Raw genomic sequence first — 22,339 nt, forward strand, 5'->3', positions numbered from 1 at the left:
CCCAGTCTATGTTGAGGCTATTTATGCAATAAACTACTTCTTCTTCCCTCCCTTGTCCCATCTAAATGGGGTCGCTGTTGTAAATCCTGGCTTTCCAACAGCTTTGGTTACTAGATTTGTTTCTTGGATCTGCATCGTAATGATTTGGCAGAGGTGAATGCTCTCCCTGATGCTAACCCTCCTTTATCCAGGCTTGGGACCAGCATTGGATGGGTAGTATTGCTCATCCATGGTGGAGTTTTATTTGTGCAATAAACCGAGTAAATTTAGCTAAAACAGTGATTTAAGGCATGCCAGCCAGGTACATTATCTATAGAGGCAGTCACCCTGTGTAAAGCATGCCACAAGTGACACAAACGGCTTCTATGTGTGTGACATTGCAGATTGAGGAGGGGACAGGCAGCAGAGTGGCAAATGGGGCAGAGAGGAGAACACAGAGCAGCAGATACAGCAGGGGAGGGGGTGTCAGAGTAGCACTTGGGAAGGGTTTGTGGCTAACTTGTGGCACACCTCCCAAAAAAGTTAGCCTACATTGATCTATGACATGGAATTATCCAGTGGAAGGTGCAGTGGTTAGATCTTTATTCAGTTTTGCTCATTAGCCTCTGTTCTGATGCTACTTGGAGGGGCAATAGTTATTTACAAAGGGTTCCAAAAGCAACTGCTTGCTAATTTAGATAGCACAAGAAAAAGAGATTCAAACAGAACCCCAGAATACCTGTACATTCTATTCTGCCTCGCATTCCTCACCAATCAGGAGTAGGTCTTCATGAATGGTGCCAGAACATATCATTCTTTACAGGACCTCTCTCTATAAGTTCAGCCATTTCTTCTGAATTCTGGAGTCCGTTTGCTTTTCTAGCCTAGGGACAGACATTACACATAACTGGTGTAAGTGATCAGAAACTGGTTGAAACCTGTAACATAACAGATGTTCGGTGCACATAAGCCAGTTTGATAATGGCTGAAACAAGTTTGAGATAAACCTGGTTGAATGTAGTATCAGACTTAACTGATTTGGCTCAAGCCTGTGTATGGAATGCCTGTCCCAGAACCCTTGCTGGTTTAAGATAAACCAGACACCCCCAGCATCCTAGCTTGCTCTCTGGGGTTGGCTTGGTGGGGCTCTCTGCTCCACAGCAGGCAGGGCTGGCCCCTCCCCTCTGCATCTGTTTGGCTCCCCCCTGCTAAACAGGGATTATTTCCCCTCCCCCTCTGCCTTATGCAGACACCTCCGCACTAGCTAGCAGACCACATGCTGGCTATAGTCTTGAGGCAGACAGGCTTTTTGGAGCTGATCCACAGGTAGCTAAATGTCCTTCCTTGAAAACACTGTTTGAGAAGATCTGTTTGCTCCCCACCACCACCACTGACTGCTAAGCACAAATTCCCCCCTCCCCTCTGCCTTGCTGAGAAAGTTTCTGTGTATTAGCTAGCAGTCCACATGCTGGGTCTGTGCTACATCAGTAGGTAGCTGGTAATGTCTCTCTGTTTCCTTAATGGGGCAATAAGCACTGAGATAGAGGTGATAAACACTGTTATCAGTCCCCCCTTCCCCCCAGCTTGCTTGCCTGTCAGTTTGCTTCAGACAGTATATGGAAGCAGGAAGGGAGAATGAAAAGCTCCATATCATCAACAGATGCTTGCATTGCACACCCCCTCTTGCCTTGGAGTGCTACCTTGGGGCTGCAGGGTGGCAACACTCCCTCCCCTTGAGCAGCAACCAGGGAAAAGCCTATGATGGTGGAGGCAGAGTGGGGGTTTACACCCCACCCTAATCAGAGCCTCCTGCTGGGGCCTGGCCACGCCCCCCTCAGCCCAGCACTGGAAGGGAAGGCAGGGCTGCTTCAGCGCCCCCCAACTTCTAGCCTGAGCCACTGCAGGCATGTGCCTGAATTTTCTCAGGCCAGAGAGAGTGTCTGTATGGTTGGAAACCAGTTCAGCCTAGCCAGGTTAGATTAACCTGTGAAGGTTGAATCAGTTCAGGCTCAGGCTTTTTGAATGTATGCCCCTAGCCCTGGAGTCTCCTCCAGCCTACTTCACTGGGTCCTGACAGGCATCTGCTCTCCCTCTGCCTTGGATCATCTAAGATAACTTATTCTTCATTCTCCTCCATTTATGAGTTTCTCAGGCTTTGTGGTTTTTAAGACACAGCGCTCACACCTGATCTCATAGTTTTACTTCTAGGGAAATTCCATTCCTTCAAACCTCAGCCACCTACAGAGAAGTTAGAGGAAATTGATTCTTCTACCTTCAGTCATCCCATTGTTCTAAGGCACTCCTATTTGAGGAGGGTGATCATTATTTTCTTCTGGTGATTCACTAGCGTTACCCAAAAGGAGAGAAGTATTAGCATTCTTCTGTCCCTAGCATTTCTTGTTTTTCAATAACTGATCTACATAGTACTTTTGTTTCTTTAAACCTTTTTTTCCTTAAAGCAAAAGATAGCACTTGTTCTTGTTGATGTTCTCTTTAGTCTGGAGAAGACTGAAAATGGATTTAATAGCAGCCTTCAACTATCTGAAGGGGGGGTTGAAAGAGGATGAAGTTAGACTGTTCTCAGTGGTGGCAGATAAGAGAACAAGGAACAGTGGTCTCAAGTTGCAGCAAGGGAAGTTTAGATTAGATACAAGGAAAAACTTTCTCATGAGGAGGGTAGTAAAGCATTGGAACAGGTCACCCAGAGAGGTTGTGGACTTTCCATCCTTGGCAGTTTTAAGACGTGGGTAGACACAGCCTTGGCTGGGATGACCTAATTGGGGGTGGTCCTGCTTTGAGCAGGGGTTTGGATTAGATGACGTCCTGGAGTTCCTTCCAACCCTTATTTTCTATGATTCTATGTAACATCATATTACAAAATGTGTATTGTGGAAAGGTCATTAATAAAACACAAGTTAAAGGTGTTACTACTCTGATAATGGTCTTAATTCTCTGTTGCATAATATATTTAAAGGCAATAGCAAATATATAATGTATCATATGGAATTTTATCCAACAGAAATGCAGAAAGAACATATGTGTGTAATAAAAACGTAATAGCCAAAAAAACAGATTCTACGATGATTTTAGAAAAGGATCTATATAGATAAGTCTTTCATATTCCCAGACTAATTTATTGTGACTGTACTCTTTACATGTTATTGGAGTATAATTAGTCATTAGTTCTTTTTCACAAACTGCTTTAATAATGATGTTTAGGGCTGTGAAATTAAACTATTTATATTATCAATGTTAATGTTACTACACTTGACTTGTCAAAAGGTATTGGTGGAAGAGTATGAAATATGGTTTGTTAATAAAACATTTGAGCTAACTGTGTGTGAGTGCACCTGTGCACATGCACACAATTGCCTCTTTATTCTATATGAACACCACTATACTATGTTATTCATGTGGTTATAACTAAATTAATATAACTATTATAAGAGCAATGATATATGTATACATAAAATTATACACAAAAAATTGTATTTAAACATTATAAAGGTTTCAGTATCAATCACTTAAAACGTTTAAAAGGCTCTTAATTTAACGTCCTTATGCCTAAATATTAATTGTAGTCTTTAATGACATATTCACAAATCTTACTTCCACAGGGCTTCTGTACAGTGCATAGAAACAAGGGTGATCACTTAATGAACTGCTATTCAGTATTTTGATTTCTCTTTTTTGTTCAATGTATGGCCCTATGCCTTATTCAGATCTTGCTCAGAACTTTAATTACACATTTCTTCATGGGCTTCTGCAAAGTACTCAAACTTACAGATTATACCTTATACTTAATATGAAATGCAAATATATGCGCATATGTGTTTTATTTGTTTCCACGTTCAAAGTCCATCACAGCCTATCCCCATCTAATTTTTCATCTCAGCATAGAAAGGTTGACTCCTGCCTTCAATCTGTCTTTGGAAATGTAAGTGGCAGGTGATAGAGAATGGTATCAAACAAGCAGCTTTATACTTTATTCAGTGTTGCCATTCACACTTATTAGGAACTTCCTGTAAACTTCAACAAAGATTACTAATTATTACCTTTCCAGTTCTTCTTAAAATTTAACAAGTGTAATCACCACTACCTATTATGTTGACTCTCTGTTCCTTGTGCTCTCCTTTCTGTCAGTATCTACCCAGTGAATTTAGTTTTATGTTTACTTTTAAGCAGGGATCATCTTTTTATGCTGTGTTTGTACAGCACCTAGCACAGTGAGACTCTTGGCAATGACTAAAGCACATAGGTGCTATGATAATAAGTATTAGCTGTAGTATATGAACACTGATAAATTTATTTTAACACCTGTGCAAGGTGAATGGGTCTCTTCTCTACTGTATGGGTCAGGAATTAAGGCACAAAAGGATTTTGGTTAAAATTTTGGGTGCCCAATTTGAGATATACAAGACCTGATTTTCCTGAGTATGTGGTATTATATATTCATAGAAAGCTTAGTTCCCCTTGACTTTAGTTGTAGCTCTGAGTGCTAAGCACTTCACCAAATCAGAACATTGTGTCCATAACCGTACCTAGACTCCTGGCAGGCTTGGCAAACTTTTAGTATGGGGACCCCCATTCACCAGAGATAATGATGATAATAATAAAAAATTACCATTTTCAGGCCCCCTTGCTGTCTGAGCCCTGGGCAGCCACCCAGTTTGGCCATGCCTGTGTCTGGCCCTGATCAGGTCACAAGACAGGCACCTTAAAAAGTATGATCTCACATTTATTGACTACCTTTGGTCTAAGTAATTTGCCCTGCATCATACAGGAATTCTGTGGTAGAGCCAGGGATAGAATCCAAGTCTCTAAGGCAGAACTCAGCTGAGAGTCATGGAAAGCACTGGGAGTATAAGCTCCCTGCTCAGTGGTGTAGAATAGATAAATACCTGGCACAGTCCACAGAAACTAGGAACTGTAATTGCAGGGAAATGCAGTTGCAGCCTGTTTAGTCCCAGACTGGCACCACGATAGTGTGGGTGGAATGCACAGAGATTTTTAGCTGCAATCTAGCACTTCTCCACTCACCATGTGCAAGCTGCTATCTTTCCAAGAGATGTAATAATGTCAGAGAGATGTGGCTTTTCATGGGGACAGGAAAAGGCCCATCCCTGGCACAAAGATTACCCTTTGCCAAATGTCATCTTCCATATTCTGACAGCACTGTGGTACTAAAAAAATAAAATGCCCAGAAATTTTTAGTTTAGGCAAGAATAAATTATTGTCCTTTAGCCTTGTTCTCAGATGCAACAGAACTGCTGTGTCTACAATTACATTTTAAAAGGCAGACAGAAATTTAGCCTGAAGCAAACATCTGGAACAGGAAAATTTCAGACTGAAAAGCTGAAGTTTGGTAAAGTTAAAAAAAAACATAACGTGGTCTTATTATTAGAAGTATTGGGCAACCTTATGTGCAATGACTGTAAGCACCAACTATCATAAAACTTAAGCCATTGTCCTTATCCCTGGTACATTTTTACAGGACCTCTGAGCTGTAAAAGTGCACTTATGGATATTTTAAACAGCAGTAATGCAGAAGTTTGTTTATGAATATTTTTAAAATTTGTTACTAGTTTTGGCCCACTCTGCAGGCTATGAGGAGAATTGTTACATTAGTACATGTGCATATTAATGTCTTTGAGTACAATAGTGTGTATATACACATATATGCATTATATTCTGTGTGTGTGTGTGTGTGTTGCAATTTCATGCTACTTAATAGTTGTTCTAATTGTAATGTTCTTGTATGCTTTTAATTAGGGTTGTGCTAAATTCCTAGTTGACAATATGTTATTTAGTGAGAAAGTTGTGTTTGTACAAAGAGTAGGTTCTATATCTATCTGCCTATTTATCTATCTAATCTCTGAAATGGTACGAAAATTATTTATTTGGTTTGATCTTGGTAAAATATGTGGCATATACAAAATAAGTTATAGTGTATATGGCACAAAGGATTTATCAGTACTGATTTGGGATTCCATAAACATTGTAACTTTTTTCTTATTGTTTTGCATAGTGTTGTAGTCTATGGAGGTCAATTCAGTTATGTTCACAGGAAAGCATAACAACATCTTTCTCATAATATATAATGACTTTCTGTGTATAGAAGCATTATGATAGTAATGTACAGTATCTGAGGCAACACGTATATACTAGTGAGATGCTAGACATCTTTTCTTTTCCAACAGTATCAATCGTATTTCGAGCTCTACACCATGGTCTCCAGTCACAACGTTGATCTGTATATAAAAGGTGTTATTTCTTCAGGCCTAGGTATTGTGTATCCTGGGCTTTTCACATGTAATTTTTGAGGAGCGATACATTTTGTGAGGAAGGATAAAAGGGTATTTGTTTTTGGCTGCCATTTCTGAAGATGATCAGTGGCCTAGGGTACTAGGGTAAATGTTCGGGAGATGAATTGATAAATGAAGAGCTGGAGAAAATATATAACACTTGTTTAATACATAATTCTGCATGTAGTTACATGCATATCCCCTCTATATTTTTGAGATACACATACATTTACATTATTTTAAACACAGATTATAAATGCAGTGTATACAATAGCCACAAAAACAGTTTTCGTTGGTGCGAGGAAGACTTCCTGTACATACAGTAAAAGAAATACATTGTTTTCACCTCCCACATCTATCTGTCAGAAATATTTAAAGGACACTCGCTGAAAATTTATGAGATAACATCTTTATGTAAAGCTTGTGGTAGATGTGAGATAAAAGCCTTTAAAATCTGCATAAGCACAGAATGGGTAGCCTCAACACAAGCATTCCTGTGCTGCATTACAGTGTGCCTAGAAAAGAATGTCTCCAAGAATATCAGCATAATTAGATCATCATATTCAAGTTCTGGGTTTCAAAATGTTCTGAAGAATTAGGTACGCACTGCCCATTGCATTTCAATGGGAGTTCAGCACCTAATTTTCTTGGGATCTTTTAAAAATTCTAGCTTCAGTGTCAAGCTTTTCTGAAGAGATTGCCAACAAAACTGCCAATTGTAATGGTCTTCTCTAAGGTAAGCATCTGTCCTCTGTAAACTGGAGTTAGGCCATGCCTGGTCTTCTCGGCCTCTCACAGGCTCAGATCAAGTCCTACACTTACCTGGCAAGGGAAACACCATGATCACTGAGGCGGTCTTCCCACCTGCACCTGGGGAGGACTGCTCTCCTGGCACAGGGATAGTATTAGTACCTGCCAGGGTGATTTATAGTAAACCTCCCACTTAGCTGCTGGAGTGGAAAGGTCTTAGCTTTATGCCCACTTTATGGAAAGGGGAGACTCCCCCCTGCTTGCTCCTGCAGCCATATGGCTGAGGGCAAGCAAAATTCAGGGGCATCCAAACCCTAAGGCTCCAGGCTTGGGACTGCAAGTAGGATGCCTGCCAAAAGATTTGGAAACGTCCTGCACCCCCATCTGGGGCTTCAGATGATTGCCAGTAGTATGGCCAATTATGGTTCTGGACTGAACCATGGATTTAGAATTTGATTTGGCAAATTTGGCTTGGAATATGGAAAATTTAAAAAGAATGTGCTTTGAGCACCCACTGTCATTTAACAGTGTTTACTCCCTATTGACCTCAGCTGTATTTGGCCCTGTGAGCTAGAGCTCATAGCTAGCTATCATTCCCAGAACCCTTATGTTCCCAGCTATTTTAAGTATTCTGTAATTTAGCTGTTGTTTCTGAGTTTAGGTCAACATTAGTTTAAACAGTGATAATCCCATAAGACTTCAGTAAGTAGTCAAAGGAGTATGTCCACAGTTGTTCAAAGAGGGCAGCTATTCAGATCTGTCTGTTTTACCGCAGGAATGAATTTGCTTTGACATTTCATCCTTACTTTTGAATTTTCTTTTTTGCATGTTCAGGTTGTCTGATCTTGATTACAGCTTTGAGACCATTTGAATATGTTTTGTGGTTCATTTCTTTCCATGCTGTAAGGGAAAGAAAAAGGGAAGTGGAAACATGCTGTGAAGTGCAGCTATTCTTTAGAACCAGCACTAGACCAGGCCAGGTATGTGTTAGCGTGCCAGTTCTGTATTTGTCTTTGCTGCCAACCGTGTTCATTTTCACAACTTAGAGAAGCTATCCTGGATCTAGCCAACATTTATTTTTCCTAATTTGAATACTATTGGGCATGCTCTTGTGAATGGATTTTTTAAGACTTAATATTCTGGTGGTGTTGAAAGCTGAGTGATGTTTTTTATACACATTCATGGCATATAGTGTTGGCTCTTGTTTTTACAGATCTGCAACAGAAAGAAGTCCTCTTTGACTTCAATGGGCTTTTTGCCTGTCAGTCTCTTTATTCCTAACTATATTAGCAGTAAGAGACTAGAGCTATAAATTACTTTTCTATGTATTTATTGTGTAATAATTGTCCTACAGTAATACATGCTTTGCCATACTGACATATGCAGTAACTTAATAGTAATTTCTAAATGTCTTTCACTAAGCTTCTTTTAATTTAGGCCCTACTGAAATCTGGCCATCATTTAGGGATTTTTTTTTTTATAAACAGGAAAAATTACTATTAAAAACAACCCCCTTGGGTATGATCATTAGGATATTTGTTAACAAATCTACCACTTTCAGATATAAAATTTGGAGCTTTTGTACATTAAACTTTTTCCCCTTTTATGTCCAGGGTTGATGTAACTAGTTCCAAAAGGTGTTTTTAATGGTTCTGTTTCCGAGATATTCATTAATATTGACAAGACTCCTCTTTTCTGGTTTACTAGACTAGATTTTTAATATGGATTTAATTCCACTAGGAGTCAGGGTAGTGAAACGTGTTGTATGGCAGCTGGCACAATAGCATTTTTAATCAAATGATAGAATCCAGCTGGTAGGGAGCTGGCTGATTTGAGACAGACATGTCTTAATGCAGATCTTCCTTATTTCTTTAATAAAGAGTATTAATTACCTTTTGGATATTCCTGAAATGTTGATAGGGGGAAAGCAAACACCTAGATCCATTAGAAGTAAAAATGATTATATGATGCAAGTAAAAAAAATGCAGCTTAGAAGACGGTATGGTTTTAAAATTATGTGAAATAAATTTATGTAAACTCGTATACAACATAAGATTACCTCTGGTTTGCAGACATGCTTATAATTATTTGGCACAAATTCTTTGCTATACCCATTATATGCTACATTTGGTCCTCTTTAACTACCTGCTGTTGTCACTAGCAACAGACATTCTCTCCAAGTTGGATGTTAATTCTTATGCTGTACCTAAATGGCCATGTTACAGAACAACAGTTTGGGTGATGAACTCCAGAAACATGTCTTTCAAATGGGGGTTGAGTTAAATATTGTTTTATGCTTTGCTTTTCCAGCAATACATTTTTTTCCCCTTAGTCTCGCTCAAAATTTTAGTTATTTGTATATATGGTTGAGGAAGATGCATCAACAAGTATCACACAGGTGCTACACATTCCTGGTGACTTTGTCAATAAGCCTAAAACAGTGGTGCCCAATTCATGGGGCTGGTGGGCCAAATGAGTGTTTTAGGGCTGATGTGCAGACCAATCCAACACATGAGGCAAGTCTATGGGCTCGATCTGGTACATAGAGCTAATCTGCGGGCTTATTCCAATTTGTAGAGCCACATCATCTGGCCTGTGGGGTCCCCATGGGTTTGGGAATTTAGCATTAATTAATGCTGACACCACTCACTCTCTGCCATTTCCAGACCTGTGGGGAGGCCTACAGGGCAGATACCAGTACTGATACAGGCTGGGGACTGACTGGCAGCAGCTCTGCAGAAAAGGACCTGGGGGTTACAATGGGCAATAAGTTGAATATGAACCAACAGTATGGCCTTGTTACGAAGAATGCTAATGGCATACTGGGCTGCATTAGTAAGAACATTGCCAGCAGATTAAGGGAAGTGATTGCCCCCCTTCTATTTGGTACTGCACATGATGAAGCCATATGTGGAATACAGTGTCCAGTACAGAAAAGATATGGACAAACTGGAGTCTGGCAGAGAGCAATGAAAATGATTATGGGGCTGGGGCACATGATATATGAGGAAAGCCAAGGGAACTGGGCTTATTTAGTCTACAGAAGAGAAGACCGAGAGGGGATTTAATAGCAGCAGCCTTCAACTACCTGAAGGGGGGAGCTAGACTGATGGATGGTGCTAGACTGTTCTCAGTGGTGGCAGATGGCAAGAAGGAGCAATGGTTTTAAGTTGTAGCAAGGGAACTTTAGGTTAGATAATTGGGAAAAACTCTCTCATTAGGAGGATAGTAAAGCAGTAGAACAGGTTACCCAGAGAGATGATGGAATCTCCCCATCCTTGGAGGTTTTTAAGATATGGTTAGACAAAGACTTGGCTGCAATGATTTAGTTGGGGATGGTTCTGTTTTGCACAGGGGGCTGGACTAGATGACCTCCTGTGACCCCTTGCAACCCTAATTTTCTATGATTATAGGATTCAGATGACAAAGCACTGTGTGCTGAATCTGGCCAATAGGCTAGATCTGGCCCACCCTGGCCTAGAATAAGCAAGCAGGCATGATAGGAGTCTCTTTCTCTCTATTTTTTATCATCACCTGATTCTTCTCATGTTTAGTCCTGTGCTATTAAAAAAAAAAAGACATCTGCAAGCAGAAAAATAAAGATTTTTTTTTCAATGTTTTGGCCATAATCAACCTTTTTCCCCCCCAATATGTTTATCCATGTACATTATGACCAGTTCCGATGGCAGTATTATCTTACCATTAGTTGACTGGCTGCATTCAGCACAGTACTAACATTGGATATAACATGGCCTTGTTGGAAGCAAAGGCAGACTCCCAATGACTTAAGTGGGTTGGGGTTTCAACCAGTGTCCTGCAGTGTGTGCAATTTAGAAGCCCAGTTCTTGGAGGAAGGTGATAACTTTCCATTTATTTTGTAGTGAAAGGAAATCAGTGCCTGAATATCAGTGTCAGTGTCTGAATCAGGCTTTCAGTAAAAGCAAAGGACACTGTATCTGGTCTTGTATACCCTTCTTCACTTAAAGTTGTTCTTATTCCTTCACAGCCCCACTGAAACCATTTAAGGGACTAAGGATTTACTGCATGATTTACAGAAAACAGGTTGAAGTTTTATACCGTCAAAGTTCAGTTTTAAATTATTTTTAAATTTTAGCTTTTAGTATTTAGTGGTGAATCGAAGGGACGAGGGGATGGTATAGCGGTGCAGAAACATGCCCCTTTCTAGTGTCGTTGCCACTGTTACCATCTGTTCTAGGTTTAGAACCACTCCTGCTCCACTCCAGCCATGGGCTGTTGCTGTGCAAAATATTGGTCTTGGCAGGGACAGAGGTGGTGGTGCACACTGTTCCTTCCAGCACCTGTTCACAGCCATCAGAAACGCCTGCAAAGCAGGAAGGGCAGGCAGAGAAGAGGGCCTGGAAAGAGGAAACTGCATGCTGTTGCCATTGTCCTCAGCCATGCCTGGCTCCCTGCATAGCCAATCCCCAAATACCCTCAGCTGGAGCGGGGCAAAAGTGGCTCTGGGGTCTCCTCCCCAGCCCCAGGTCAGCCAGTGACAGTGGCAGTAGCATCAGTGATTAGTGGGCTCTCTCCCCTACCCTTTATATGCCTGTTCCCTGCCTGGCTTCCTGGTGTCCCTCGTCAACTCTGGGGCTCTAGCCGTGCCTCACTGCCATCCCCCTATGGTCTGAGATGTACACACCCCTCACTTAGGAAATTCTGGGTCTTCCCATGTCAATATTCAGTATCATCTGGAAAAGCTTTCTGAAGTGCTATGTAGAGGGACAGACTACTGTATAGATTATCATGCTTAACTTTATAGCTATAAAATTATCTGATAAGATTAATCACCAGACTATTATGCTAAGGTAACTCTCCAAGTTATGAAAAGGAGTGTAAATTGAAAACTGAAGCCAAAATTTATTAAACTTTTTTTTCCCCTGTTATTGTCTTGAAAATACAAATAATCACATAGCTCAAATTTATTGTTTTTATTATTTCCAAAATGCCTTTGGGCTTTCTGGTAATATAGCATAGTGTAAGTCTGTAATCTCTTTTTGTAGATCTTTACTTGCTTTTTCTGTTACCATTTTATATAAATAACTTATTGAAAACATAAGAATTAGAAGCATTTTAACACTTGAAGGTGGTAAAAACTTCAGAAAGGAATAAGTGGGCAAGTCTACATATGCACTTTAATGCACAGTAAAATATTCTACTGTGCATTAAAGTGTAGCACACAGAGCTATGACGTTACGGTAGTGCATTAAGCAAATGCGCTACTGCATATTAGCACAGGCTAATATACACATTAATTAAGGACCTCACATTGGTGGTACTAAATTTTAATGCACATTAAAAAGGTGCAGTAATGCACATGTAGAATAAACTGAGAAATAGCAGATTTTAAATCAAATACAATAACATTTCTCCTTTTAAGATCTTGGAAGCTTTATGAATCCATTTCGCCAAGAATGTTTTGATAGCCCAATCACTTTTGACTGGGCCAACTATAAAACAGGCTTTCTAATTTTGTGAAAAATTCTGAGCTTTTAACTTTGTTTTCTTTCTGTATTGTGCGAGACCTTTCTATAGCTTAAAAAAAAAAAAAAAAAAAAAAGGAGAGAAAACCATTGCAGAATAGCCAGTTGGTTAGATATTCACTTGGAATACAGGACCTGATGGGCTTGTAGGACTCCATAGGGACTTAAACCTATGTATATCTCACCCACATCAGAGGAATAGATTAACCATACTACTGGCTATTCTGAAATAGAGAAATAAAGTGACTTTTCTCCTTTCTTACTAGCATCAAAGTTTTTTTAATATACCTGAAACATTCCTTTAAAGAGGATTTTTTTTCCTAAACCCGATATTTCTCTGCACAAAGCTGTGGTTTTAAAAGAGGTATTTTTCAACAAAAAATTTTTGTTGAAAAATTCCCAACTGTCACAGCGCAGCGTCCTGGAGGATGGCCGTGATCTCCCCAAGGCCCCCTTACTGTGCCAAGTTAGCCCAATGGGCACCCTCAATCCTCTCCCACCACATCTTTGATGACAATATATATTTGGGAAGCTGCCAACTTCTTGGCCAGTTAGCTGTACACTCTGACCCTGTGGCTTCCTGGTCCCCTGGTAGGTCCTGCTCCAAGATAAATGGTACCACAGTTGTTTCACAGCACCCTAGCCTTATGGGCCATGCATGGCTCCAGCCACCCCTTTACCACGCCCCAAGCCTTGCCGATAGAATTGACGTTGTTCAGTTAGGGCCTTGTTATAATTTGGCACCTTTGTCCTCTCTGGTTCCTGTGCTGCCCTGACTTGCTCTGCGCCCTCTCTGGCACTTGGGCTCTCCATAGCCCTAGTCTCACTCTGTGCCCTCTCTAGCACTCATCAATGCTGCCCCCTTCTCTGGGGCTTCTCAAAATGCTGCCCCCTTCCCTGGGGCTTACCACACCTGCACTGGGGCTTCTCAACTGCCCCCTTTCTGGGGCTGGGGTCAGTGCACCCTAAATGCTGCACTCCCACTGGCACCAGGGTTCCCACACCACTGTGAGTTCCCTATGAGGCCTCCTCCATCCCCTCTTAGCCTCACCCAAACCACTGGTTTTAAACAGTAAACAAAGCACAAGCCCCTCAGCTATAACATAAACTGAAGCCACCCAGCTATACCAACATTATTCAAACTACCCCAGGGATGCTCCATCTTTTACCAGGCTTGTGACTATACCTGCAGTCAGGCCCCTCCTCTCAGCTTGCTCAGAGAAAGCTCCTTCCCCCCTTAGCTGCTGGTAGGGAACTCCCAGCCTGGGCTCAGCCCTGGGGTTTATATGTGCCAGGCCCTGCCCCCCCCCCGTCAGTTGATCACTGGCAGGTGTGGGTCACTAACTACTCTGGTTGTCTTGTTGACCAACAGCTGGGCTCCTTATTCACTGCTAGGGCTCTTTCCCTAGCAGTTTCCCCTCTTTAGGAGCAGGGCACCTTAGTGCTCTGTGACACCAACCCTTTCTAGTTTTTATTTTTTAGAATTGACCAGGGCCAGCCTAGAACACATATAAAGAATTCTGTCTTTTCAGGGAGGTGGATTGGATGAGCTAATAGGGGGTTTTTTTTCTTTTTTTTTTCCTATGATTATGGAGTGATAAGGTAAGTGTAGCAAATGGAACAAGGCTGTAATGATTAGTAGCACTATAGATATTGTTTCAGATACAGATTTATTGGTCTGAGTTGAAACACTCATTCAGATGCATAGGGTTAAACATACTGTGTGCAGTGATTTTGGTAGTAGCCTATTGGTTTTCATGAAACTGTTAGATTGGCAGGATTTATTTAAATGAAAATTGATAAATAAAGGATCATGCATTAGCTATTCAGTTTTAAAATAACATCTCATTCAAAACTTACTGATTAGGCAGCCTATTGATCAAATAATCCAGTTAGTGTTGAATGTTTGGTAATTGTTACTCCTAACCATAAGTGGGCCTATTCACTTTACACAGGTAGATTTATATACTTGTTTTAAGTGTTTTTCATATTTGTGCTTATAACAGAAAATAATAATTCATTGAGACCAAGATTGTTCAAGGATAATCAAATTCATCCAACTTTCCTGTCATTCTAGTGATATTGGTTTCAGCTCTATTATTATGGAAGTCCTTGTGTAAGGAAAAAGCCACTTTCACTACAGTTTTGCTAGTACTCTGAGAATAATTTTTAATGTTACTAAAGTGCAACCGATACATGCTGCGTCTTTCCTTGGAGACAGAGTGTGTGCCATCCTGGGCAGCAAATGGAATGAAACTTCTCTGAAGGGTAGGTTGTTATGATACCCATTTTACCTCCAATCTGAAAATTAGAGTGAAGACTTCACAGTAAATATTTCTCTGTTGTATTTGCATAGATTTATGCTCTTTAAAGATATTTATATTGCCCTCTCCTGTCATGAATTTGCTTCCTTTCTCCTTGTGCTAGCATTCTCACCAACTAAATTCCCGGATCTGGACTAGAGTGAACAGTGATGCTAAAACCCAAACAAGGAAGTAAATAAAAATATTACTCCAAGTTCCTTTACTAATAGTGAATCTAACTTGTTTACCCTGTTGGACAAGGACCTTAAGATAAATAGTTATAATTTAGCCACAAAGGAATGGAAAGCTTATGGGCTGGATTTAAAGGAATCCAGTACTTCTGGAATCTCAGTGAAGGCCCATATTTCACACAGGGTTGTGGAAGGAACTGGAGAAAATAGGTTTCTGCAACGAATAGACATAGGACAAAAAAAAGTTAAACAACAACAACAAAGTGAATAAGAACAGAAAGCAAAACAAAACTCACAAGAAAAAAGATGGGATAGCAAAAGGAAAAACCCGGGCCAGGCAGTTTTTATTTATTACCCAAGATCCACAAACCTGGCAACCCAGGACATCCCATTGCCTCTGGCATTGGCACTCACGGAGGAAGTTCCTGGCTATGTTGTTTTATTCTATTCCCATACACCGCAGGAGCCACCAGCTATTTGAAAGACACCACAGATTTCTTAAAGAAACTGAGCTTTATTGACAAGTTTCCAACATATGCCATGTTAGCTCCCACAGATGCTACATCTTTATACACCAACATCCCTCATGAGGACAGATTACAAGCCATAAAGTGTTGTCCCTGACAAGAAAACTACTTCTGTTTTCAGTACACTGTTTTGCTTCATCCTCACCTGAAACTGTTTCAGGTCTGGGGACTCCCTATACCTATAAACAACTGGCACTGCCATGGGCACACTGTAAGGCTCCTCCCCCCCCCCCCCCCCCCCCCGCAGTATACAAGCATATTTAAGACAGACCTTGAGGTTTGTTTCCTTTACAGCTGCTCCAAGGTGTTAACAATTTCCACTATGAAAGTAACTCCGGAAAGTAACTCCATGCAGCAGACTCATTTTCTAGACTTTACGGTGAAGATTTGCAGTGGCCACGTCACTGCCACATTGTATTGGAAATCAACTGACTGCCACGACTACCTTCACACCACCAGCTTTCACCCTAAGCACACCATTAGATTTGTTGTCTACAGTCAAACTCTACATTACAGTTGGTTCTGTTCTGTTCCCACTAACCAGGATGAACACCTTAAAGATCTAGAGCAGGGATTCCTATAATTACAATACAGTCCCAAAACTGTAGCCACTCAACAAAGCCAGACTCAGGCCTCACTCAACCTACTACAGTACCAAACCTAGGACAAGGACAACAGAATCCCTCTGGTTGTCACCTATAGCCTTAAGCTTTGAGCACCTTTGACATCTCATTAATGACCTCTAACCCTGCCTGGAAAAGCATAACTTTCTCTTGTTAGTCATTGGGGACAAACCTCTCCTGGCTTACTGACAGCCTCCCAACCCCAAACAGCCTCTCTCATGCAACAGACTCCCATCTTCACCAAGGCACCAGGCCTTGCATGGGCCCAGGTGCCTGCTGTGCTTCTACATCAATACAAACCACATTACCAGTGGACCAAATAACAAGGAATATAACATAGAAGGTTCATTCACCTGTAACTTTACCAATGTTATATACACCATCACCTGCTTACAATGCCTCTCTTCTGTCTGTTGAAAAGACGGGGCAGTCTCTATATGAAAGAATGAGTGAACACTGATATCAGCTGCAGAAAGACACAAAAGCCAGTGGCAAAAACACTTCAGCCTCCCTCGACACTCCTGACCTCAGGATTGCTTGCTGTTCTCAGATGGAAACAAATTAAACCCCAGTTTGAACAGAACCATTTAAAAACCAGTTTGAACAGAAAAATTAGAATCATAGAAAATTAGAGTTAGAAGGGACCTCAGGAGCTCTAGTCGCCTGCTCAAAGCAGGACCATCCCCAACTAAATCAAGAACAAGAAATCATTGAATATATGAAACAAGAAATCATCTACAATCTGGACTGTAAATATGGTTTAAACAGGGACTATGGATTATCATCTCATTACCTGGCTTAGTTTTTGTAACTACTTTGTTCCTATGAGTTCTTTGCTTGTATGCCTCTAACAGGACTCCCTCCTTCTGTTTTCCTACCTATTGTATTGTAATCGTTCACTTCACTTTATATTCTGCTTTACACTGTTCTTCACAGCATCTGATGAAGTAAACCTGTGTTCAAGAAAGCCTGTACTCCATGTATATGTATTTTATTTATTTAGTCTATAAAGGTGCACATCTACCTTCTAAAAAAGGAATTGACTTAAAGGATTTATTTTTGTAGTTGTTTTTAATGTAAAATGTGAAGAAAAGGCACACATTTGACAGCAGGTCAGTAAGATTTGTTTGGCCTTGGTTTTACTTATAATTAGAACACAGTATTTGATCGTCCCCTTTATCAGCCCTGTGCAAAGCTCCAGCCATGTTGGTTTTCATGTTTGTTTTCTTGAGGAAAATTTGCAGACTTGCCAAAGACTCTAACAAGAACAGTAAACAGTTTATTCAACTATATTGTCAATATGCAGAAATTTGCCTACAAATGAAAATGCTAATGTTTGGCTTTAGGCTTTCCCAGGAATACAAATACACTGTTGTTTGGTTTTTCTCCTTGGAGGTCTTGTAGAAAAGTGTTACTTTGTCCTATTCTTTTAAGCCTTTTATCTACTTTTCTAACATCTTGCACAGCTTTTGATATTTATATTTTCATCTAGTTAATTTACATGAAAATATACTGGGTTTTGTTAGTATTTTCCCAGTCAATAAATAGAAGTAATATAATTTGCTTTCTGTTCGCTCATGAGTTATAAAAATCCCATGTATTTGTTTGTCAGTGAGTGTTGAAAGAGACATATGCACTGGCATGTGTGTTGTAGCTAATTCTGTTTTTGCCTTAATGGAGTAGTTCACACTATGTTTATGTTTTGATGAGCTAGATGAGGGATTATGATTTAGATTAGGAGAGGCTCCCATGAAACTATTTTAACAAAATGTTTCCTATTCAGTACCCTGCAAATCAGTCTTATCTATAGGGATCTGTAAGCCTTTCAGATCCAGTCTGTCCAGTTGTCCATGGCACCTTCAGAGGAAGCCTGAGGATGTGAACAGGTATAACACCAAACTGTTTTAAAAGGGGAAAGAGGATTACTGTTCAGGAGCTGAAGTCAGCTGAACTGATGTAACTGTCTGGTCTGTTTGCTCTCATACCAGTATAGAGGAGCAAAAACTGTAATCTTAAACCTGAATGAAACAGGTTAAAAATTACAATAGTTTAGTTATTATTTAGAGGAGGGTAATACACAACTACAGGAACTGGACTGGATCACATGTTAAATTTAAAATACTTTAACTGTTCATCTGCTCACACCGTAAAAGAAAAAGTAATTGGAAGTTTACATGGGTTCTAAAAACCACTTCAAAACAGACCCAGGAGAGATTTCAGCAGCCTTCATAGAGAACAGTCTTCACAAAATGGTAATAAAAAGCATACTGTATCAAATAACGAGAGCATTGTTTTCTGTAGTATGTAACTTTTATTTCCCTCAGTGCCTTTATGATAGAGAATTAAACATAGATTAAAAATTTGTGAATGAAAAATAGATATACCCCTGGACTAAAGGCCTGTTTGGGGACACTTCTGGAGGTGTGGGGGAAAGAAGTTAAGGTGCTGAGTACAAGTTATCATAGTGTTGATGTTTCTTTACCTTTTACCTGTTCCCTCCCTTTGGGCCATTGCCTTGTGACCCTAATCCCTATGGTTTTTTTATATAAAAGTGGGAACCCCCCCCTTGCTTCTTGTGCCAGTTTCTAGAGCTACAGATGTGGCACATTATGTATAGTAACTTAGAAGTAGAAACTACTCTGAAAAATATAGTTTCTGTTGTTGCCTTTATAGGACCTCGAAGATTAAAAAAAATCAGTGATGTGTCTGGACATATATTAATTATAACTTGTTTTACTGACACACTGTACACACAAGTATTGCAACAGTTGTGGTCAAATATGAGGCAGGCAGTCCATCTTTCCTAAATTCCCAAACAGCAGTGCTTGGTTCCCTGGAAGCAACTCTACCTCAAAAATTGCCTCTAAGCAGAGCGCAAGATGGAAGGTAAACAGTCCTGCATTTACGGCTGTATTTGTACAGAACTTCGTAAGACAAAAATAACCCTATAACACATAGTATGTTTTTTCAAGAGTGAGCATTTACTTGCACTGTAAGAACTTAGAACTCGCTGGGTAACAGTGCTGTCTCATGACACCTGTTTTAATACAGTCTCAAGCCACATGCACTTTCGGTTACTTGTTATTCTTGACATCTTTATTTTCAGTTATTAAATTACTTTTGGTGCTAAACCAAGAAGTGAAAGAACTAATTATAGTATGCAGAGATACTACTGTGAAATGTTTTTAGACCTGACTGTACCCAAATGAGAAGAATTATGGCTTTGTAGCATGTGTAGGGGGAATTTGTGGAGGTGTGGGGGGCTGTGGGTGTGTGCATGAAGTTTGGAGTCCAGGGAAGAAGGTTCCTGCATACCCTGGCATGATGTGGGGTACTGTGGGTCAGGAGTGAGGGGCAGCAGCAGGGCTGCAGGGGCTGTGGCTTGGGACTGAGGGGCAGAGACAGACGCACAGAAATCACCCAGCTGGTAAGTGTGTAGGGAGAAAGAGGTATAGGGGAGTGGAGGAGCCAGATCGGGGCCCCCATAGCGAGGGAGGGAGTGGGGCAGGGTTGGGATGAATGGGGCCTCAGAGCCAGGGTGAGTCTTGGGATGGACCTGTGGGCAGCTAGTCTAGGAGTGTGAGGGGGGTGTTATGCCTCCCACCACCAGGGAGGCAGAAGATGCAGTGCAGCCAGTGCACAGCTCCTGGGGCAAAGGCAGCGGGGCACAAAGCCCCAGCCTGCAGCAGCAGCCTGCAACCACCCCATGCACAAATCCAGGGGGTATGTGCTGCCTATGCCTTCCCAGGGGGTGCACGCAGCAGCGGCAGCCCCCACTGTGCCCCTGGATGAGCTACCTGCGGCTCTATCCCATGACCGAACCTGGGGCCCCATTCACCTAGTCCTTCCCCCACTCCATCCCTCACCATGGGGGCCTCGATCTGCCCCCACTAATGCCCCTTCTCATCCCCTATGCCCCTTCCCCTTCACAAATTGGCCTGCTGATCACTGCTCCACATGCCACCGGGTTGCATTCCTGGCCAGCTGTGGCTGCAGCTGCGTGTTTGTGTCTGTGTCTGTCTGTATGTGCCCTTGTTTCTTCCTCCCTCCCCCCACCTGCTGCAGCCACCTGGAGCCTGTGCCTGGGCTGCCCTGTGGTCCTCTGCACTGCCTACACTGCCTTGCGGGACAGCTTGGAGGTGGCAGTGACTGCAGTAGAGTGGAGCCCAGGCACAGTCTCCAAAACCACATTCATGATTAATGCGTTAAAAAAATTAACATGATTATCACGTTAATTGCATCTGTTAACTGTGATTAATTGACAGCCCTTATCTAGATATGTACTTTGTACTATATTAGAATTCTACAATTATACATATTACTACCAAATAAAGTTTGCTCTTGTGTTCACTCCATGGGAGGACTTATTTTGCATATGAACAGCAAACTCATTTTGTATGTGCCCTCTGGAATGAAACATCCAAACTGCCCCCAAATATAATAGCTAAGTGCCATTTATGGCTCACCATCTCTGTGCTTTGCTTCCTATTCCATAAAATGGAACTAATATTTTCTTACCTCACAACAAAGCTGTAAAGTTCAGGTCTTTAATGTAGCACAAACTGTGCTCATGAGTGCTGTAGAAAAGCGTATAGATTGATAACAAAATGGTCATATTATCACTTCACTTGAAGAGAATATAGTTGGACATTATTTTTATCCATTGCAAATAGAATCTGTTTTAAAGAAACAGATATTTTAAAGATTCCCTTGGGTGTTTTTAGTGCAATGTACTGTCGCTATTGTGTTACTGAACATATCACAACATTTGTATTTGACAGAGTAATAAAATATGGGTTGTATGAGAGAAATCCAAGTTGGCATAAAAAATAAAGTTTAAAATGAAAACCTCTATAACTGGGCACATAATATTTTATAGATATCATACTCTTCCAATCCAAAAGCTAGTTTAACCACCCACAAAATAATTAGTACATTCACAAGTATACCTGTTCCAGTTTCACTAAAGATGCTAACATCTGCATAAAACCTAAAGACAGCAGGCTGATAAAAGTATCTGTCATTGCATTTAGGTTTGTGGTGATCATTATTTTACATTCCTTTCTCCTTACTTTTAGTTGGGAGAGCTCCAGAGATTACAGGGACAAAGAGCAGGATGCTGAAAAGTCCACTTAACACTTGGTGGCAAGAAATTCTCACTATGTTGTGCCCATGTTTAAAAAGGATAACAATTGAAGGATAATGGTATAGGCAATGTTGAGGTTGTACAGATGAGGTGAGTGGGGACATTGTGGCTTGTGATGGAAGGCCTTTGATACAGCAGCTTCAGAAATTAGATTAGGGTGTATATCATACCACATACTTTCTCAGTTGTGCTGTAAATTTAATGGCAGGGTTTTGTTGAAACGAGCTCTTGTGGTCTGTGAGCAAGAAAATCAATCTATGAGTGCCTTATCATTCTTCTGTATCCTTGGTGGAGATGCAATTAAATTCAGTCAGAAAGGTCACAGTTTGGGGAGACATTAACCTCTCACTAACCCTGTGTGTGATACTGCTGCTGACTATGAGTTAATAAAGATATCAGTTGGAACTGTTAGTTCTCTTATTCATATATAAAATACTTAAAGGAATATACATGCATCCTCTTTACTAAGTACATTTTTGTTCATTGCATTAATAGATTTCTGGTATGTTTGCAATGCTTTTAATGCTTTTAATTACACTACAGTGGTACTGAGTGGACATGCAGTTCGACTCCACATTTGATGGGTAAAATATTTTAAAATAATTTACTGAAATTAATATTTATACAGCAGTGTGTCAAAGAGACATGACTGTATCTCATTTTCAGACTGTGATGATGACTGTAACAGCTGCAAACAGCTACTGTAAAAATTAGTTTTAATTCCAAAATGCACCAGTGTGTCTGAAAGATTGTTTGTATTAAACACAGTTGATCCAGATGGGGGAAAATGTAATTCCACTCATTGAGTCTTATGCAAGTACGTTATTAGTTAAGTGTATCTTGACCTTTTAAACCTTTGTAATGAAATGATGGCGGTACTATTTAGATTTTACATTTTATCTGCATTTTGATTTTGATTTGGGAGCAGTTTCTTTTAAACAGTCACACATCTACCCTGTTAGCTATAAAATGTGACAGCATAAGTATTAATGAATGTGATTCCAGACCCAT

General features: G+C 40.6%; 1 protein-coding gene and 1 long non-coding RNA gene across 8 annotated transcripts in view; one reads left to right on the forward strand and one right to left on the reverse strand.

Moving 5' to 3' along the window:
• PAG1 (phosphoprotein membrane anchor with glycosphingolipid microdomains 1) overlaps window positions 1-22,339 on the forward strand; it is a 200,006-nt gene that overhangs the window by 58,402 nt on the left and 119,265 nt on the right. The window contains exon 1 of one of the 7 annotated variants that reach the window (XM_019498597.2): window positions 18,349-18,434. The exons of the other annotated variants lie outside the window; for them this stretch is intronic. The gene's annotated coding sequence lies outside the window, so the exon portion shown is untranslated. Of the gene's footprint in view, window positions 1-18,348; window positions 18,435-22,339 lie in introns of those variants that run through there. 7 annotated transcript variants of the gene reach the window in all.
• LOC132249073 (uncharacterized) lies at window positions 6,437-13,786 on the reverse strand. Its single transcript, XR_009460465.1, has 3 exons — window positions 13,725-13,786; window positions 7,841-7,934; window positions 6,437-7,106 (listed from the first exon to the last, which is right to left on the reverse strand). It is a non-coding gene; the product is annotated as an uncharacterized LOC132249073 (long non-coding RNA).

This window comes from Alligator mississippiensis, chromosome 3, assembly GCF_030867095.1.
Source record: "Alligator mississippiensis isolate rAllMis1 chromosome 3, rAllMis1, whole genome shotgun sequence".
NCBI lineage: Eukaryota > Metazoa > Chordata > Crocodylia > Alligatoridae > Alligator > Alligator mississippiensis.